At 47.8% G+C, this 19437-nt stretch overlaps 1 long non-coding RNA gene across 4 annotated transcripts in view; it reads left to right on the top strand.

Annotated features, from left to right (window-relative positions):
* Positions 1–19437, top strand: part of LOC125946254 (uncharacterized) — a 456010-nt gene that overhangs the window by 208923 nt on the left and 227650 nt on the right. For 2 of the 4 annotated variants that reach the window (XR_007467497.1, XR_007467496.1), the window contains exons 1-2: positions 704–1080; positions 18949–19080. This is a non-coding gene — a long non-coding RNA (uncharacterized LOC125946254). Of the gene's footprint in view, positions 1–703; positions 1081–18948; positions 19081–19437 lie in introns of those variants that run through there. The other 2 variants (XR_007467498.1, XR_007467499.1) reach the window with 1 other exon arrangement.

Consider the following 19437-nt stretch of genomic DNA (forward strand, 5'->3'; position numbering starts at 1 on the left):
AGTTGGCGTTAGCTATTGTATGCGCTGAGTCGCGTTCGCTTATATTTATCTTCTCTATTCTCACGCCGAAAGCGGGCACAGCTGTATTCCATGTAGACGGCGGCGGCAAAGTCAGCGGAAGGGAGAAAAAAAGAAGAAGAAACCGACGCGAAACAAGAAAATAAAATTAAGAGAGTACGGAGATGTGAAAGTCGGCACGGGCAAATGCAACGTTTTGTTTTTCTCCCTGCTGAAACTCATGTCAACCCGCAGGAAGACGCGACGATAAAATTGGGCATGCGATGAAGCCAAAAACGAGCAGGATAAGGAAAGAATGAACGAACTTGCAAGAATGAAGGTATCCAAGGAAAATCAGGATTGGGGGGGGGGGGGGGGTAGCAAGTAGGATAGGCAGATGTAACGCGTGTTTTCTCCACTGTAGGGTATACATTCCTGTAGCATGCGCTTAGCCGTTCCACTGATGAGGAGTCAACTTTATTTTTCCTCTTTCCCATCAGCAGGGTCGCAGTGTGTCTGCACATATGTCTACACGCTTGTCTCTAACATTTCTCTCCTTTTCTTAAGGGAGCGAAATTAATTTATCTCCCTTATCATTTGTGTTCTAGCATTTGCAACTGATCAAACTAAGATAATTAGGGGCGAAGCACCTTATAGGGCCGAGCCTTGTCCCTCCCTCGTCGTAAGTTGTCCGTAGCTCTGGTTTGCATGCAGTCCGCTAGGGGCGCTGCGGTGCACAAGGGCGTTCGTTCCCGACGCGCGCTCTCTTTCTCCCTTCAGCCATGGATGATAACGGTCGCTTCTGATAACGGCGCGCCCGTTATGGATAAGGAGAGAGTGGCGGCTCAACTGCAAACGGAGTCGAGGGCTCGCAAAGCTGCTGCAGCACGGCGACGCAGACAACAAGCGGACCCGGAGTCTAGGGCGCGGGAAGCTGCAGCAAAACGGCAACGCGGGCAAGCGGACCCGGAGCTGAGGGCTCGCGAAGCTGCTGCGGCAAAACGGCAACGCCTGCAAGCGGACTCGGAGCTGAGGGCTCGCGAAGCTCGCGCTTGAACCGAGCATCGGCGCCACCAACCTCAGGTAGAGAACGCTTCCGGCGTTTTGCCGCCGCTTCCCGCGCTCTCGCATGTACGGGGGATTCACGGTTACCCGAATGATCCCCCCCGGTGCTTCGCCTACTCATCATCACTCACTTCATGAACATGCGGTGCTTTTTTAATTTTTTTAGACAAGTATTACCTTAGTTCACCCTGGTACAGCGTTCTTTAAAACTTTTCTCGCTTTGGAGGACACGGTGCACTTCTGTGTAAGATTAAGGGCAAGTTATCTACTTGAATTTCGCGCTCAAATTCCCGCGCTCATTGCGTTGATCGTTTGGACGTCGAAGATTTCTTGTAACTGTCCCCCATTTCGGCCGTGCATTCGCAGAGGTAAACTTTTCTGAGGTATTCAGCTTGAATATTTGCTAAATCTCAAATAAAATGTGATGCTTTTTCGCCATCGACAAACAAACACCAGCTTCCAGCAGGCGCTTTCGAAAGGAGTTGGTGCGGAAATGTCAAAGTGGCATCGCCAACGATCTCGCAGTCTTCCAGTCCTTTTTCTGGCAAAACTTACTTCAACGATAGGAACATGTAGTGTGCTATTTCGGACTTATTCAGGTGTGTTAAGTAACATTCATTGATTATACAATTTCACAGACATAGTTATTTCCGACCGAATTCCAGGATTATAAATTGTTAGCGGGATATCCTGTTAAAGAGGCACTAAAGACGTGGCACTGAGTCAGTTTATATGGATAACTTATTCTTTGAAAACAACATTTTTTTATTCATTTGGCGGCTAGAAGTTGATCATTACAAATAAAAACGAAGGCAAAATCGTCTGTTTTCTAAATTTCGCGCCGATGTATCAGTGCGAAATCACGCAAGCTAATGCGGGAACTTTCAGTGCGTCGTTGTCTCAGCCCGACTCATTTTTTTTTATTCCATATATTTACACATATTGGCTCGTCTGGCCTCCTCTGACGACAACGGCGGCCGTATTGCTGTTGAAGAAAAGTAATTTACCAATACACGATTACGTAATTGTCCCCTTGAGGGTGCCTTGAATAAATGGTCAGGGTAATAGGTAACATTTCAGAAGCCTTAGTTATATTGATTCTGCCTCTAAGGCTGCCTTCCTACACGTCTCTCTCTCCCTCTTTCTTTATCTCCCTCCGTCTTACGTTCAGATGCCTGCAGCATGGATGTACACACTGTAGGAGATGCAAGATGCCTTCTGATCTTTTCGTTTTTCTTTTCTTTTTCTCACTCATCTTGTTCGCCTGTTGCCATGTGCGGATCGCTTCCTGCTGCTACAGGCCTCGCCTTATTATACGCGTCGGCCGCCAGGATGACTTTTCTTTCTTTTTCTTTGTCTCTGGCTTCGCAAGAGCGTCTGTAGCGGGCCGGCATCGCGCCGCAGTCTGTACTCGTGACATTTAACGATGTTTTTCTTTTCAGGTCGCATTCCTGCCGCGACGCTGTTGTCTCGCTTCTTGCCGCGCTTTACTCGTATATACTCGGCTATGTGGAACACCCGGCAGCGCTGAAAAGTTATAGTTGCAAGTGCGGTCTAATACCCACGCACACCATCTTTTTTTTGTTTGTTTTGTTTCTTCTTCTTTCCGTCTCTATTGTTTCTTCGTCTTTGGCCTTCGCGCATGACTTGCTAATTCGTTTACTGCAGCCGCGATGATTGAGCACGTTCTGCATGATATACTGCGTGCCACTGAGCTTACCATCTTTCAAACTATGTGGAAATAAATTTTAGTTCCGAGTAAAAGTTATAACAGTAACATATACTTCGAAATCAATCGACTCGGCATTTGAGAACGGTGTTCTTGAATCTTGGAATAACAACGCGTATGCGTATGAATCGCATGCCCGCTTTCAAATGCCGGTACAATATATCTTATCAGTTCGTTAGCTTAAATTTATTGTCTAAATCCTTGACTATTGTGGTAGCTGAAGTGTGTGGCAGAATCCGTGTCTTTTTAGTAGAGTCAACGCCTGCCTTAAAAAAAAAAAAATCAATATTGCCGCGATTGTTTTTATGCTTTGTACACTAAATAGTATTCGAATGATTACGATTATATTATCTTTTTAAGCCGGAAAGCTGGCATATATACTTCTACGGAAAGATAGAGCGAGCGAAGAACGCAATATCTATATATGTCAGTTTTTCCACATAGAAATTAGTAAAGAATGCGCACTGTAACTACACCTATTAATTATATGCTTATGAATACAACAGCATTTGCTTTCTTTTATAGCGGGGGCACTCGCTGAATACAGTATAATAAAACGTCCCATTGAACCTTTAAAGAAGCATATAACACACTTCCTTTCTTTTTGCGGTCAGAACTGATTAGCATGTATTGTAGTTTGGGACCCAAGCACGAACTCGAGTGACATGTTTTCGGTGTAGGATAAACATATCATTTTAACTAAAGGTTAACGAGAGCCTACAAATAGTATAGCTTGGGAAAAGTACTGTTCATATTGATTTCTACCAGCCAAATAATGCGTGAACGTTAGAATGAGAGGCAGGCGTACACATGCTACCCGTTTCACTCCATTACGAGGAAACAGCGCGAAACAACGAGACTGTCCTGTCCGTCTTTATTGTCTCGTTTATTCGCGCTATTTCCCCGTAATGAAGCCATATACCAACAAGTTCAAGCGCAGACCCGTTTCAGTCCTTACTAAGCCATTAATATTGCGTTCATTAATGGGTCGCCTTTGTGAAGCCGTTCACGTGCATGCAGTTTGTGTACTGCAATAGTATGTACGGTATACTGTGTCAATTATGCTACGAAGCCGTACATGCAGTTCGCTTGCAATTCTCATACCGTGTATACTGCATTGTATGCAGTATAGTCTGCGGAGTCCTTAATGCAAATCGTTGGTAACTACACTGCTGTATGCAGTATGCTTACAGCATGCAGTATACTTCGAAGCCATATACAGTATATAGTGCACACAGGTGGCACACTGCTGCACTGTATTCTACTGTATGCGGTACACTGTGAAGCCGTATACACATTGCAGTTCGCATGCTGCAGCGCTGTATAATCTACTGTATGCGGTACACTCTGAAGCCGTGCTGCTGCACAACCTTTGTAGTGTGTATGCAGTTCTAGCTTTGTGTTCAGAAGGTTTGTGTGGGGCCTCCTGCATGGGATACGGGATTGTTATGGTTTTTCAGTAAGAAAGTGATATCTGGGTACACGTTTATCAAGCAGTGTGTGCACGCTATACTGGTTGATGCCAATATCCGCAAGTCAATCAATCATTATTTCAGTCGAGATGGCAATGAATGCGTTTGTGACTGAGAAGCAGTCTTTGCGAGCCCAAAAGCTGAAGTTTTGCCTCTGGTTCGAATCGTCAGGCAGGTGCTCTGAAAAGATGACACACCAGACATGGGAACCTACAACTTATAGTTGTTGTTTCACTACGATGTATATGCACCGAATAGTGTATACTTTCTTTACAGCAGCCATCAATCGCTGTAAGCGCGTACCGCAGAATGCGAGGCAGAAACTAAAATGACTAATAATGCAGAACGTTCCATTATATCTACTTTCTATAAGTGCAGGTCGGAATTCGCAACACAAGAAATTCGTTCAATAGACCGTGCCGCAGTATGCATACTCGAGCGGCACAGAGGCGGGCATACGATTTCAGGCAGGATAATGTATGGCCGACCGGTATTGCCACGGCGCAAAATATATTTCAAACAATTGCCATATTGAAGTCAGGTAACATAACTGATAACGGCCTTCCATCTCAATTGAATTAAAAGCGAACACAACGACGAAACAGGCAAACGAGCGAGAAAAAAAAAAGTAGCGAACCGTTTTACGTTTTACGCGGGGCAATGCCTTCACGCCGAAGCCACATAGACAAATAAGAAGCTTCATTCATCTCACTAAGCACACAGCCTACGAGTAATGTTTTCGTTCACTCACTGCGACCAATTCCGTAGTGAAAGAAAAGAAAGAATACCAAAACGAAAGAAACAAGACATAAATGACGGGAGAAGATGGAAAAGGAGTTTCCTTGCGCAAATAAAAAAGGCGCGACAGGTGGCCACTCACTGCGTTCGAGAATAACTTTTTAAGTCCAGCCTCCGTCCGCTCGGAACGTCGCTTCAGTTGACGCGGTCGCCGTTCTTGCAGTTTGCCGAGGGAGCGCTCCCTTGCTCCGCGCGTCGTGGTGGCTTCAAAACCTTCTTGCCGACAGGTCCCGATTCGAGGCGCGTTCGGCAGTCGAACGACGATGCCGGCGAGCGCGCCTTGCGACACGTATCTATATGCCTCTGGTATGGCCTCGGGGGCCACTTGGGTTCGCTGGTGCACCGAACAAGCGCGCGCGCGCTCGCGCATGCGTATCAGCGTTGCACTCGCAGACACGATACTATATAGACGAAGTCTCTGCTGAAGCAGCAGCCGCCGGCTAACAGAGGCGTGCACATCCGACGCCACCGCTTTAATCCTCCACCGCAACACACACGCGCGCGCGCAGAGCGCGGTAGCGCGACCGACTCGATCCGGCGGCGTACCGCGGCGTCGGCGTGACGTAATGTGTAGGGAGTGTCTCGAGTCACCGGATCAACTCTATAGTCTCTCGAGGCGACGGCGCCGGCAGCAGCAGCTCGCGCGCTCGCGGGAGCCACTCCCGCACGGCTGCGATGTCGTCGAGACATCTGTCTGTCGGTTTGTTCCCATTGTCATCGCGCGGCTGCCGCCGCCGCTGCTGTTGCACCTGCGGCTCCCGCGTGTTGAGCGCGGGCGGTTTATACGTTCTCGACGCGGAGCGCGCGAGACCTCGACGGAGGAAGGTGAAGCGACGACGCGTTCCCGGCAAAACGCGCCTGCTCTGTATAATACGTATACGCGCACACACGCACGCACGCACGCCATAAGCGAAAGGTGAGGCGCTGTTCACAGATTGTGCGCCTATTGTACGTCTCCCTGTATATATTGGGTCCTTGCATATATCGGCGCACATCATCGGGATTTCAGCCCGCCGGAGTATATAGCGCAGTGGATATGGCGCTGAGCTCGAGGTCGTGGGTTCAATACCGCGGCCGCTGCGTCCGCATTTCGATGGCGGCGAGATGCAACAACGCTCGAGTACTTTGATGTAGGCGCCCGTTGGAGAAGACCAGGTGGTCAAAATTAATCCACAGTCACTCGCAATGGCGTGCCTCATAATCATGTGGTAAAACCCCAACACACACATATATGCGTCAGAGCCCGTTGCTACTTCAAATTAGTAAGGAAGAAGACATTCACGAATGCCAGCTGCCAAGCAGGCGGAAGCGAATGATTTGAGTTCCGGGTTTGTCGCGTTCTACATTGATGTCGCTTCGGCTCGTTTCCGCAAGTTTGCACACCAGCGGGTTCTGCAAGCGATCAGGGCTCCCACGATGTTTTGCGGTCTCTAACTACTCTTGATGTTCATAGCCGTGTCATAGTCGTAATCTTAATAATTTATTATGCCGTTTAAGGTATTCAGAGTTAGATGAACGAGGAAAAGAAAACGCGCCACACAATTAGAAGCGCTGGCGCTCTTCAGCAGATCGCAAGAACAGAGGTTGATGACTTCGACGCAACTTAATCTTAAGGAGTGCAAATTTGGTTTTCTGTCATAATTTTTTTTATTTTCGACTGTGGCTCATCAGCAGACGTATATATGCTACGGCGACGAATAATAATCGTATATGCGTTTTAAGTGAGACACATGCAGTCTCTCACGATAGCGCGAATGTCCTCTTCGTAACCGCATGTTTTCAGGGGTATATATAGTGCGTCAGGCAATCTATTCCACTGAGGGCGCAATGCGTTTTCGCGGAGGGCGCTTCTGGACAGAAAGCTCCGTGGAAGCGCCGGGCCTTTTCACGAGAGCGCCGTTAATATGCTTCATGCAAACGATATCAGCGACAAGTGAAGCCGCATTCTCGCAAGCCTGGCAACTTGCGGTCACTCTGAAATGCAACAAAACTGCGACTCACCAACGTGCCAAGAAAGAGAGAGAGAGAGAGAAAAAAATAAAAGGACAAATGAAAGGCAGGGAGGTTAACGTGCCTTTATATTATAATTAGATGAAAAGTGTCAATGATAAAGTTGTAGAGCGTGAAATATGCCCGCAGAATACACGCAAAGTGCCTCGAGCGACCAGTCGCGCTGCAATCTTGCGTGTATTCGCGGGCTTGTTTCACGCTGGGAAGAACACTTTTATGCAGCACGTACTGAGCAACGGAAAGCTGTATCGGGAGCTTTTCATGCTGCTCTACAATTTTCTCATTTACACTTTTCATCTAATTATAATATTTGAGAAGATGATTAATTAAACTAATATGTAATTAGGCGGAAGGCAAAAAATTATCAGTGTATCCCCAAGCGACGGCAAACAACATTACCTTGGTTCTGTCCAGCTACGTGACATTTGCATATTTTTTAAGCTTGACCCATGCAAGTTAAGTGAAACACCCCGTATAGGCGCGTTTGCGAGCAAACAGCATAGCTGATTTCTCCTGCTAGACAGAATCCAGGCGACTGGCACGGCAAGCTAGGGCAAACAAGAGGTGGAAAAACAGAGAGGTGTATGCTTTCCAGACGCTTAAAGTTTCCCCAGTATAGAAAGGGGGATACAGTTGTTTTCTTTCCTGTATATTTTCTTTTCTCTGTGCTTAGTATATATACTATAGGCTGCACCGTCCCCTATGCATGCGTTCATTTATACATTATGCACTGTTTGCACGCTTGCAGATATATGTGCAGTGGAGGGCGCAGCCAGTGAGGTTTAGTGGCACAGACGCGGCTGCTCTTTACGAAACGAAACAGGACACAGAAAATGTTGCGCGACCTCAGCGGTGGGCTTGGACGTTCCCGGTTTAACGTCTGCCTGAGGAGGTAGTCTCAACAGGAAGTTGCCCCGGCGCAGAACGTGCCGAAATAGCCGACTCGGAGATTGGACCGTGCGTGCTGATGAAAAACGTTCGCCGAAACAGGTGCAACTACCACTTCTCCTTCCGAAGGAGTCGTCGCGGGTGCGCGAGATGGTATTCATAAGCCTCTTTCTTGTAATTAGTTTAGGTTTCATTAACTGGAAAGCGTTGCTGGTGGTTGAGGAATTGTAACATATCGATGAGAGCTAGGGAGAGTGAATGAATATTTTGCATAAATAAATAGTTGGCACGAAGGCGTGCATGCCAGCGCTTGCTAGCCGAATTGAGATGACACCTGGAAAGTTTATTTTCTTCTTTATCATCACCTTATAAATATAGGCAAAATATCGGCAATCCGAAGGCTTCGGCAAACAATGACGAATGTATCAGGTCACTTCTTTTTCGAAGCGTGATGGACTAAAGCACTCTATTTTATTTAACGGCCGAGCTCCAGAGTGCATGCACTTCGAAGTGATGTGTGTCCTCGGTCTGCGGATTCTTTGCCGCGAGTCATTTCCATGCAGACTGCATGTATCCGTTGCCATCTCTGCGACGTTAATTGCTATCTTTAGTTGCGCTAACATTTCATAGCTGACCCACTTTTGTTGACGTATGTTTTGGTCGTTTTTGTTGAGGTAGGGTTCTATCTTTGGTAAATGCTACATATTGTTTTCTGCACTGTTTGTTTATGAGCCTTTGCGTTCCAACAGTGCGCATTTCTGAGATGTTTCAGCGCTGCGCATGCATTTTTATGACCGCTTCAATATTAGCCTTATATTTAAAGCTTAGGGTATACACTGATAAAATCGAATGCTTGGCCCTGCCTCGTAACGTTTTACGTGCGAGTGGGGCAGCGATGAAACGCATTGTGAGCAAAAGTAAATGCTTGCGCTGTATGTTAGTCAATTAATCTCCGCCTTCATATAACGGTAAGACGAGGCAATGTACAAAGCATGACAAAACTAATGCAGCACAACGAAGTCCCGAAGGATAATGCAGCATGGTTGAACATTTGAAACCGCGTGTTTTTAAATCTCATCATTTTGAAGTGTTCATTATTTGTACGCACCCCTTATGTAGCACCCCTGAAAAAGGAGCCTTCAAGGAAATAACTGACCCGACCTGCACCTTAACGTAGCGGACTATCGTAGTGCATTGCCTGTGGTGATGTGCTGTGCCAGACACGTCAACTATGCTGAACAATCTGATCTAGTCACGAATCTTGTACATAGAAAGTAAATAGCGTTTTCTAATCAACCCCTCCCTCTTTGCTGGACGCCGTTCAGGGGACGTGTTCTGAAGCGTTCCACTTCGGCGATATTTTGCTTTTCGCCTTCAGATGCGCGCTGATTGGCTGTTTTAGCAAAATTGAATGAGCTGATTGGCTGGTTGAGCCCGACATCATTCAATTTTGCTCAACCAGCCAATCGGCGCGCATCTGAAGGCGCAAAGCGAAATATCGCCGACGTGGAACGTTTCAGAATACGTCCCCATTAGTCACTTATTCGAGCTAGAAAGTTAATGCAGCCAGCCTCAATCTCCTTCTTTCCGATTCCTGACACTTAGATTTATAAACAACAACTTACTAATACTTTACAGTGCGGAGTTTGCACGGAACGAACCTCGACGAGAGTGCTGTACCGGCTCCCTCACTCCATGTAGCAGGCGATATCCCCGACAAAAGAAAACTTCATTTATTTGGATTGTTGCACAGCGTACAAAATAGAAGGGGGCTTCAATATAAAGTGGGTAATGAACTTCACCTGCCGAGGGTTGGCTGCCCCTTCAACCAAGCAGTGCAGCGCAGGTACAGGATTGATGTTGCTACATTTATCAATGACAAAGGGTGTAGCAAGTTAACAAAATCAAATGAACATAAAAGAAACGCAAAAGGGAGAGAGAGAGAGAGAGAGAGAAACGAAGAGGGAAGGGTAGGGAGGTTAACCAAGGATAGTGGCGAAACAAAGTTAGGGACATGTATGCGTGTATGCAGATGTACACACGAGTGTTCGACACATAATATGAAGACAATACTGTGCACTTTGAAAGGCGTATAGCTCTGTCCGGCAGCTCGTCTATCTGCGTGAAAGACCGCGCTGAACGTTCGTTGCGTTACGGACGATTGATGAGGTCGGTTTGTCAAGAACCGTGACGTGATGGAGAACGTCGGCATGAAATGTTGCTCCGTCTTCGCGCCTGTTTCGTTGAGAGACCTGGCATACCTTTATGTGTACAGCTAAATGACAGTTTTGTCTTTCAACCGCATTAAGTTGTAAAAAAGATCACTGCATATTTGTTCGCGTAGTATACACTGCTAAACTATACACCACACGACTGGTCGCGCGGCACTTTCTCGGATTTCGCGGGCTTTCTTTCATACTCTGAAAAAAAAAAAAAAAAAAACGTTTATGTAGCACGCACGTATTGAGCAACAGAAAGCTAGAGCGGGAATTTTCCAACACGATCTAAAATTTTCTCATTGGCACTTTTCTCTGAATATAATATTTGGGCAGTTGATTAGTCAATAATAACTAATCATGTAATTATGCGAAATACAAAAGATAGCCTGACTTGCTCCAATCGAAGGCAAACAACATTACCTTGGTTCTCTCCGGCTGCGTCGTATTTGCGCATTTTAAAATTTTGGCACTAGTTACGTGGGGCACATGGTATGTAATCCAAACGTAACCTTGACCCGGTCTCACAAACTATGATACGCAAAGATGACTGAGAATTTAGAGGACTGGTAATAAGTGATTGTGTATATATCCATGGCATCCGCCGGCTGTTTTCTTGCTGACTGAAAGCTTTGCGAGCTCAGCACGTTTCTGTGACGTCGTTCGCAGGAAGTTTGTCAACAGTAAAAGTAATCTGAGAAATCGATCTTTTTCCTGTAACTAAAATTGTGCCTTCCGTCTCCTGCAAGATCAGCCGGTGTAGCGAAGTAGACGCTTGTCGAATGGTATAACGCAACAAAAACCCGACCGCGATCAAGTACGTTGTATCACTCCGTATTGGGACGTCTACATTCAAACGAGCCAGAAACGTGTTTAACGCGTGAGAGCGCGAGTGAGTCGTGCCGTGCTCGCACCTCGGCTGCCGTTGAACCTTTTTCTACTAGCTACTTTCTTTTCCTTCCTCCAGGAGCACCGTTTAATACGAATTCGAGAACAACGAGATTGGCGTCGTCTTCTCTCCCGTCTACACGCTCGTCCCTCCTCGCGAGGCGCACGCAAAAACCGGACTCGCAAACGCAAACGTGCCTCCAATCTCTGCCCGCCGCGAAGCGACGAAAAATAAACAGGAAATAACGAAGACAGCCACATGAGACGGGTGCTCTTTTCCTTTCTTTCATCTTTCTTTTCTTTTTGCTCCAACGCCGCGGCGTCTGTCGTTGTTGGGGCGTTCGCGCCTCTGGGACGGGCCTGGAGCGGCGGCACCGTCGACGCTTGCGCATTCTCATTATATACCCGCTCTTTCTCTCTCGCTGCTGCTGCCGGCATCTACGCTGTTGCTGCGAGACGTGCAAGCGCTCGCGCGGGGCAGCTCCCGCATCTGCATACGCAACCCTCTCCTCTCTCCTTGCGATGGCGACGCCTTTCCCCGTTCCTTCAAGCTGGCAGCCGCCGGCACCGACGCTGCAAAAGCTTCGGCCCGTGTTCCTTTTTCTACGGCCCCTTACCCTCCCCCCCCCCCTTTTTTTTTTTGTGGGCGCCCAGAGAGAAATCGATGATTCCATTTTCGGGACGCCGTCGCCGCCGGTATAGTGCAGTGGCGGCGGCGGCTGCTGCGCTATATACGCTATTCCCCCTTTCCCTAGCCGCAGCACCGGTCTCACCCTTCTCGGGGTGGTTTCGGGAAGACTTCCCGCGCAATGAAGGGAGGCTGCCGCCGGGGAGAGGATGAAACCTCGTTTGAATTTCAACACCACGAGATTGGAGCGGCCGCAGTTGCGACGAGCTGTCTTGTTAGGATAAAGCGCTCCAGAAGCCCATCCAGATCTCTCCCCACTTGCATCCCCCCCTCCCCCTCTTGCGCTCGTTTCCTCCGTGCCCCTTCTACGGCGCCCCGAGCTATATCCTCCCCTGTTCCTCGCGAAAAAGAAATTGCGCGCTGCGCGCGCGCCGCGTGTGTGTGTGTGCGTGCGTTCGCGACGTATGCAGCGCTCAAGCGTGAGCCGCGGAATAATGCCGCGCGCGCCGGAACGCCTCTGGCGTAATGGGCACGTCCCCTCCGTGTTCGTCGGGCGAGGGGTGCGCGCCGCGAGGGCTCGGATCCGCGGCGTGCGAGCCGGCCGCCAGCGCTCTCCTCGACTCGTTCATGGCGGCTGCGGCGGGCGACGACGAGAGAGCACTTTGCGCGCGCCGGCAGCGCGCGGCCCAACAACGCTGAGAAAAACCACGCGCGTTTATGTGTTTGGTACACGAGCGCGCGCTTCCGCGGACCGCCGGACCGGCGTTACATAAAAGTGGCCCGCCGGAGCTTTCGATGGATTGCGGGGATTTATGCGGATGTCCTTCGTGGCAGTATGATTAATGACGGTCAAATCTCCCTCTCTCTTTTGGTCAAAGGAAAGAAAACGAAAGGGAAAAGGGGGCAAACTGGTCCCACCCTCGTGGCTCGTGTCTTGGGCACCGCCTGGGCTGACTGCCAGGCGCCGGTGTTTGCTTGTTTGCGCGACACATTGGCGCAAGGCTGTGCGAACTGCGGCTTCTCCGCTGTGGCGAGTGCGGACGATAAAAGAAGCCCGAGTGCCCGGATGCTTCGCGAGCGACGTGCTCGCGTTGTGTTCTTGGCTCGCTTCTATATCACGCCGTTTGCCTGTTATTTCGTTTATCGAAAAGGTATATTATAACGTCGATGGCCGGCTCAATCTCCTCGTCAGATAACGTATGGTTAAGAGCGAGTTGTAACCGGCGCAAACTTGTCTCGTCTGCACAAGCACGTGCGCACATATACCGTATCGTGTTTGGACTCCCAATGTATACCTGTGTGCGTGCATGTGCACGTCCCTGCGTGTGTGTTGGAAGGGGGAGGGGGGGGGGGTCGTGTGAGTGCATTTATGTAACTTTAGCGAGAGGCCTTCGTATACGTTTAGCAAACACGTTTGTGCGACCTTATGTAGGTAAAATGATGCGCCACGCGGTATCTTTCACACGCTTTACGAATAGGCAAAATAGATAGAAAGGATCGAGGCTTTACTGAGAGCTAGAATGGTGTACGGAAATGTTGAAATATAAGCGTACAGGTCCGCTTTTCTTACAAAAAGGGGAGGAGTGGCGTTTTTTCGCGCAACTGGTTCATAATTAACCGAGGGTGTCAGATTAAAATTCGAGATGATATCCGGAATGAATGACTTTTTTAATTGTTTCTTTACACTGATCAACGTGCGCACCGAATTTTCCTCAGTAACTAAAAAGTGCTACTCTGCTTAACCATTACACCCCTCCCCCATGTTTGTAAACAGAAGCACGGGGATGTCACACGCGCACAGCCGCGTTAAGCGGAAAGTTTTCATTGGCTCTGTCTTGTGGCGCCGTTCGTTTCAGTGACGTTGATTGTGATCTAACAACAGCGCGTAAAACGAGAGACAAACGTACAATAGACATACGCAATGCACTTCCTCGTTCGTCCCTTGTCTTAGGCGCTGATATAAGAAGTTCATGCACAACCAACTATAGCCCGAATTTCCGCTCTAATGACCATGATAATTTTCTTGATGGCACTGTCGTTAACGCTGCTGCAAATATAACTTCATTACTGCTATAAAGCATTGATACTTCTTGTTTTCTGTTTCCTGAATTACAGTTAATGAGCTACCCATGTAGAAAAACACGCGACGTTCTATAGAAAGCTCACAGCTGTCTGCCAGCACCACCACATTCGTCTATCGTATAGCTGTAAACATCGAGTAGATACAGCTACCAGCATTATAGTGGACTTCAATGTGAGACTGATACCGCAGGTATTACAAACGAGCTGCGTGCCCGTGACATCACGTGACAGCTCTATCGCCACTTGGTGATGCCCTTGGAATTGATCGAGAGCACAGCTGTATGGTGGGCTGGAAAGAAACCGAAACTATAGTATACGAGTACACTTCTATAAAAACATGCCGTCGCGCAGCTAGGATGGGTGGTGTTCACATCAACCGGCTTCACTGCAAGAAGAAAGACTGCCTCCGCTCAGATGCAAGCCTTAGAGGCAATAATTCAAGAGGACCTCGTTAATCATAATTAACCATCATACGCGCGCCACACATCCTCTTACTGAACCAATCAATTTCTTTTTTTAGAGATCCCAATTCAAGTAATGTATAGATACAGGTGTTTGCTTCTTGTACGCGAAATGCCTAACGTATTGATCTGTTTTTCTCGACCGTGCATACTAGCTCAGTACACCCGAGCCAAGCCGATCCAAGCCCGGCCGACGCAAGGCAAAGTCAGTTAACTCGAACCTATATATTGAGAAAGAGCTTCTTATGTGGCGTCAACTCCCGCTTGTTTCTGAACGCAGCATTCGTGCATCTCAGCTTGAATACTGCGCTGAGAGAAACAACAGTGACGGGCATTATAGGCTCTTGGGAGCTATTTAGATTAACCTCTTTCTGCCGCCGTCCACCCAAAAGGGCGCGCCGGTGTCGACTGCGCGGTGGCCAGTATATGCCAACGAAAACACTACCCGTTCGTCGTTCTTTCGTTTTCTACCATTCTTCTATCGTTTGCCGGCTATTACGCTATACTTTCGGACACAGCCGTTGAAGGGCATTTCCCGTAGACGGCTGATGCAATATAAGCAGGTGCAGATGAGAGGGAAGACAGGTGATGATAACCAGTTTGCTATTACGCTCTGTATAGGAGGAGGAAATGTGACAAAGACCGCACGAATAGTTAAGGTGGACACAACACGCAGGGCGCTGCCCGCCAATCATCGGAGTTGAGTCCAGACGCACTTGCGAACGTTCGTGGTCGTTCATCATCATCATCATCATCATCATCATCATCATCATCATCATCATCATACATTTATGGCCACTGCTGGGCGAAGGCCTCTCCCTGCGATCGCCAATTACCCCTGTAGACCATGCGCGCGGCCGGGCTGGTTCCATGGTATATATATCGCGTTCGCTGAGTATCGAATGCGGAACCATCATTCGGCCAGCTTGCTTATTGCGCGCTTTTTTCAACAACAATGAGGGCTGAAAGAGCTTTGCCTGAGGTTTTCGTCGGGATGGTCACTACGAAACGCGAGAAAGAAATCAGAAGGACTTGATGCAACGTCAACTTATTTCCTCTTTACCCCAAACCCTTTAACTTACTACTATATAAATATAAAATCGAATACTAATGTAATGTGGTGGCGGTAACACCGCGAATTAATAGCTGCAGAGGAATCCATCCAGCCATTATTGCTTTGAAAAGCGTTACCTATTTCGACGCTATAACACTTTAGCTTTGCTAAGACCATTGTTTCTTTTGAATACTGTTTCTTCTTGCCTCACTTTCTATTTCAAAGTAATATTTCTTTGCCTGAATTCCGGGGTTCGGCGTTCGTCATCGTATTCTCGCTGGATCTATTTGTGGATATACATAAACAACTTGGGCACTGAGTGTGAGCTGTCTGCAGTCTTCCCCAGTAATAGACAACTCGGGGCACTGGATATGTACCCGAATGGCCAACTTGCTGCTGGCTGCTGTCTGGCCTAGTAGACAACTTGGCTCGTTCAGTGTGGGCCACTGGATATGTACCCGAACCAATATCTCGGCCCCATAGGCACGTGCCACAGCGCATGGGCCCATTCTTCCCCAATCGCCCAGAATGTGTGTGCCATGCCACTTAAATGTATTTATGTATGTGTCGTACCGTGCACACACTTCTAATCCTCATTCTTCCCTCGAGGAGCATCGTACATCGCCTTCGCCCTCGTCACAGCTCACAGCTAAAGGTGACGAGTCTGAGCTCGTGTCATATGCTATTGCTGCTATAACACGCGAACGCAAAGAAGTTTAACGTCATTTAGTTGCCAACATTGCGTTATTTCTGCCTGTTTGTCGTTTTCCTTTTTTTTTCTTTTTTTTCTCCTTTATATGACCGGTCTATGCTTTTCAGGACTCTGACGACACTGGTCGACCAAGTTGACGCGAATGGCAAATTTCTTCACGACGCCTCGCTCTGCACTTGACGTCGCCTCAATGCAAATCTGCGGCTACATATGAGCAACGAGCGAGCGCTAACTGCAGCAGTCGCATGAGAATGGCGGCTGAAATGAGGCGCGGTGATATCGGTGCCAAACCGCGACTCCCAAGCTTGGTTTTGAGACACCCGTAAACAAAAAGTTGGAGAGGCCCGAGTCTCGTTAAAACGGGAGGGATTGAAGGGAGGTGGAGGGGGTTGGGTGGGGGCAAAGGGGGGAGGGCATAAGTATACGGTACGTTAGTAGGAGAGGGGAATCAGCCAATGGCACCAGTGAGGAGGCAGCGGACGCCACAGTCACACAGGCCGCGAGCCCGCAGCTCGAACTGGGGGCCGAAGTTCACAATGAAAGCCAGTGTGCGTGCTCGCTCGCGTCCCCATGCCCGGCTCGATCCATAACTGTCAGGCGCGGGAGGGAGCATTATATTTAGTTTCTCTCTTCCGGGGGCCCAGCGTAGTTGAAGAAGGAGGAGGGCAGTGAGGGGGGTAGCTGGCGGCGCGGAGGAAAGGTTTTCCAGGGACATCGCCCACAGGGCCAGGTGTTCTGAGCCATCGCCAAGCGGAGACCCCGAGTCAGTTCTAGCGCACCAGTGTACTATAACCGCCTCCGCGCGTGCTTGAGCCCAGCTATGCGTATGCCGGACGGACGGCCGAGCCTGGAAGGAAATCGCGCGTGGTTTTCGACGAACGAGAAAAAGAGAGAGGTAGGCGCGCTTCGAGGAAGACCGGGTAAAAAGTGGAACGCCAAAACAAAACCTTGTTCGGAAAACCTTGCGGGAAAGCGAACGGCTTTATTATTATTCTTTCTTCCCGTGAGTGGCCAAGTATGTATCTATGGACACTTCTCGTTAGGGTTGACATTATGTCCATAGGAACGAATTTAATGTACATTTGTTGTACAGTGCAGTCCACTGTTAAGCTTTGTGCTCGTTGATGTCAACTTACACTAATTACTTACTATGCGCTTTATTCTTCGCTGTGCGCAAGGTTAGTTCTTGCTTTGCTTTTTCACGCCGTGTCTGTATACAGATAGAGACTGTTGTGGTAACGCACGCTGAGAATGAACTTTCGCATATCGCTGACAAAGTGCGCTTTCGCCTATGCGAAACTTAATGTATAGCAGGCTATGTCTGAATTAATTGGTGCCATCTTTATCCGCTGTTTTTTCCTTCCTACATTCGTTTTATTTTTGTTTTGCTTTTCCCACATTGTTTAGTCGCTGGAGCTTATTCTTGATGATTTTGGTGGCCGGCCCTTCGGTGGCCTGTTTTCCCACGCTTCCATCACTTAATAAACAACGACTCTCTACAACTGAATGCGCCAACGTGCAGCTCACACTCTGCGGGAACTCCAGCTTTGCCTGACATTTGAATGTCAGAGGGGAGACCTGAAGTTCCGGCTGAAGCTATGTCAGTGCACTGCGCATGCGTATAGAAACGTGCCAGCGCTATACCGACTACAAGTCACGTACTGCAAAGTCGGGTGCATCCGCGGTTGCAGGAGTGAAAAATCCGCACGTGCTCTTCAATGATTTGTCCTTTGTAAAAGAACACCACACGGTACCTTATTGTATACCAGTGACTGCTTATGCAGTTGACAGATTTTCGTATAGGTGTTCACAGTTACAGACGTCGGCGTCCAATACATCCTGACTGATGGAGAGAATAATTATTTAAACTCTTAATTTAGGACACGTAAGAGCTGACTTAATTAAGCAAATAGCTTACGGTAAGTATACCCCCGACAGCAATAGTTTTGGACAGGAGAAAAAAAATGAAATTCTATATAGTAGTCGCTGTGTCCACCATTGCATTGAGAAGCGCAGAGAATACCTTCTCGTATGCGACCAATGCACGGTTCGCCTATAAATTACACGGCGCGTGGCGATGTTAGCGAGGAAATTCCAACTTTCTCGCAAATTCATTGGTCCAGAAACTTCTGCGGTTACCTGTACTTGCATGAGCGGCTAATATGCCTGCAAGACACACTTTATTCGCTTAGGGCGGCACGCTCTGTCATCCAGTTACGTTCTCCACATTGTTAGTTTCTCGATTAGCGATGTTGCAACTCAAATGTGGGCTTGCTTCTTTCTTTTCATTTGAACAGCCACTTAGAACGTGCATATATTCTATGACGATAGCTTCCTTCATCAGCTATGCGAACTCAAGGGATAAGAATAAGGCGACAACCACTTCGACAACGAAAGAGTATCGTTTATCTCAAGGGCCTTGAGCAAGAGCTCTCTCTGTTGGAGATTTGAATGCCAAATATGCAGAGCTGCTCTTGTTACCTCACCATCGCATTAAGCTAATTAGTTATTTGTCGCGGACCTTCATTTAACATGTGCGCTTTAGAACGATCACCGAAGTGAATGATATTGTCGAGTAATTCATGACTGAACTACTGAATCTAGTAAGGACATGTACTTCAACAAGGACTCGCGGTGGCACGTTGAACTTCAGTTAATGGGCCAACAACTCCGATGATTGGAACAGTGACCAATCCACCAGTGTTGCTTGTATTTTCGAGTTTATTTGCATTTTGAGGTTAGATCAACTATTACAGACATCTGCAAGTGTTGTCTAATGTCCCTGCCAATACTGACAAGCTTGTGATATATAAAGTAAGTCATACAATAGAAAAATAAAATGAAATAAAATATAACAATACCATTGGTGAACTAAAGAAAGTTATCTCCAGAAATGTATAACTCTCCTGTGTCGAAACCACACTGTTTTGTCCTTTTTTATATTTCAGAGGTTCGACAGACGTCCTGCACGGCATTCACGCTTGTGCACAGCAATTTTCACTACCAAATTTTTGACATCCACGCCACGCAAAGGACTCTGCTACCACGTGACACCGGTTTCCTGCGAAATATCTGCCCAAGTAAGTCGAAATTTCTACGCTCAAAGGCAGAGCCTCTGTCGTCACGCAAACTTACCTGACGCACGCGAACGCTGTGCTTTAGATTATGCAGTCAAGAATGTGTCAGAGCATAACTTGCTGCATGGCGAGTTCTGCTGCATTGGCAGTGGTTATTGTCGGCGTTCTGCAAATGCTGTGCCGGAGGGCACAGGTAAATGCATCACGGCAGACCTACCGTTTGCTTACTCATGATGAAGATGACGATGATGATGATGGTGATGATGATGAGGATAATGTTGTTTTCCCTTTGCAAAAAAAAAAAGAATTGTGGATCTGGCACATGTAAAATATCCTCTAAGTAACGGCTACAAAAAGTAT

The sequence above is a fragment of the Dermacentor silvarum genome, chromosome 6 (genome assembly GCF_013339745.2).
Source record: "Dermacentor silvarum isolate Dsil-2018 chromosome 6, BIME_Dsil_1.4, whole genome shotgun sequence".
Taxonomy (NCBI): domain Eukaryota; kingdom Metazoa; phylum Arthropoda; class Arachnida; order Ixodida; family Ixodidae; genus Dermacentor; species Dermacentor silvarum.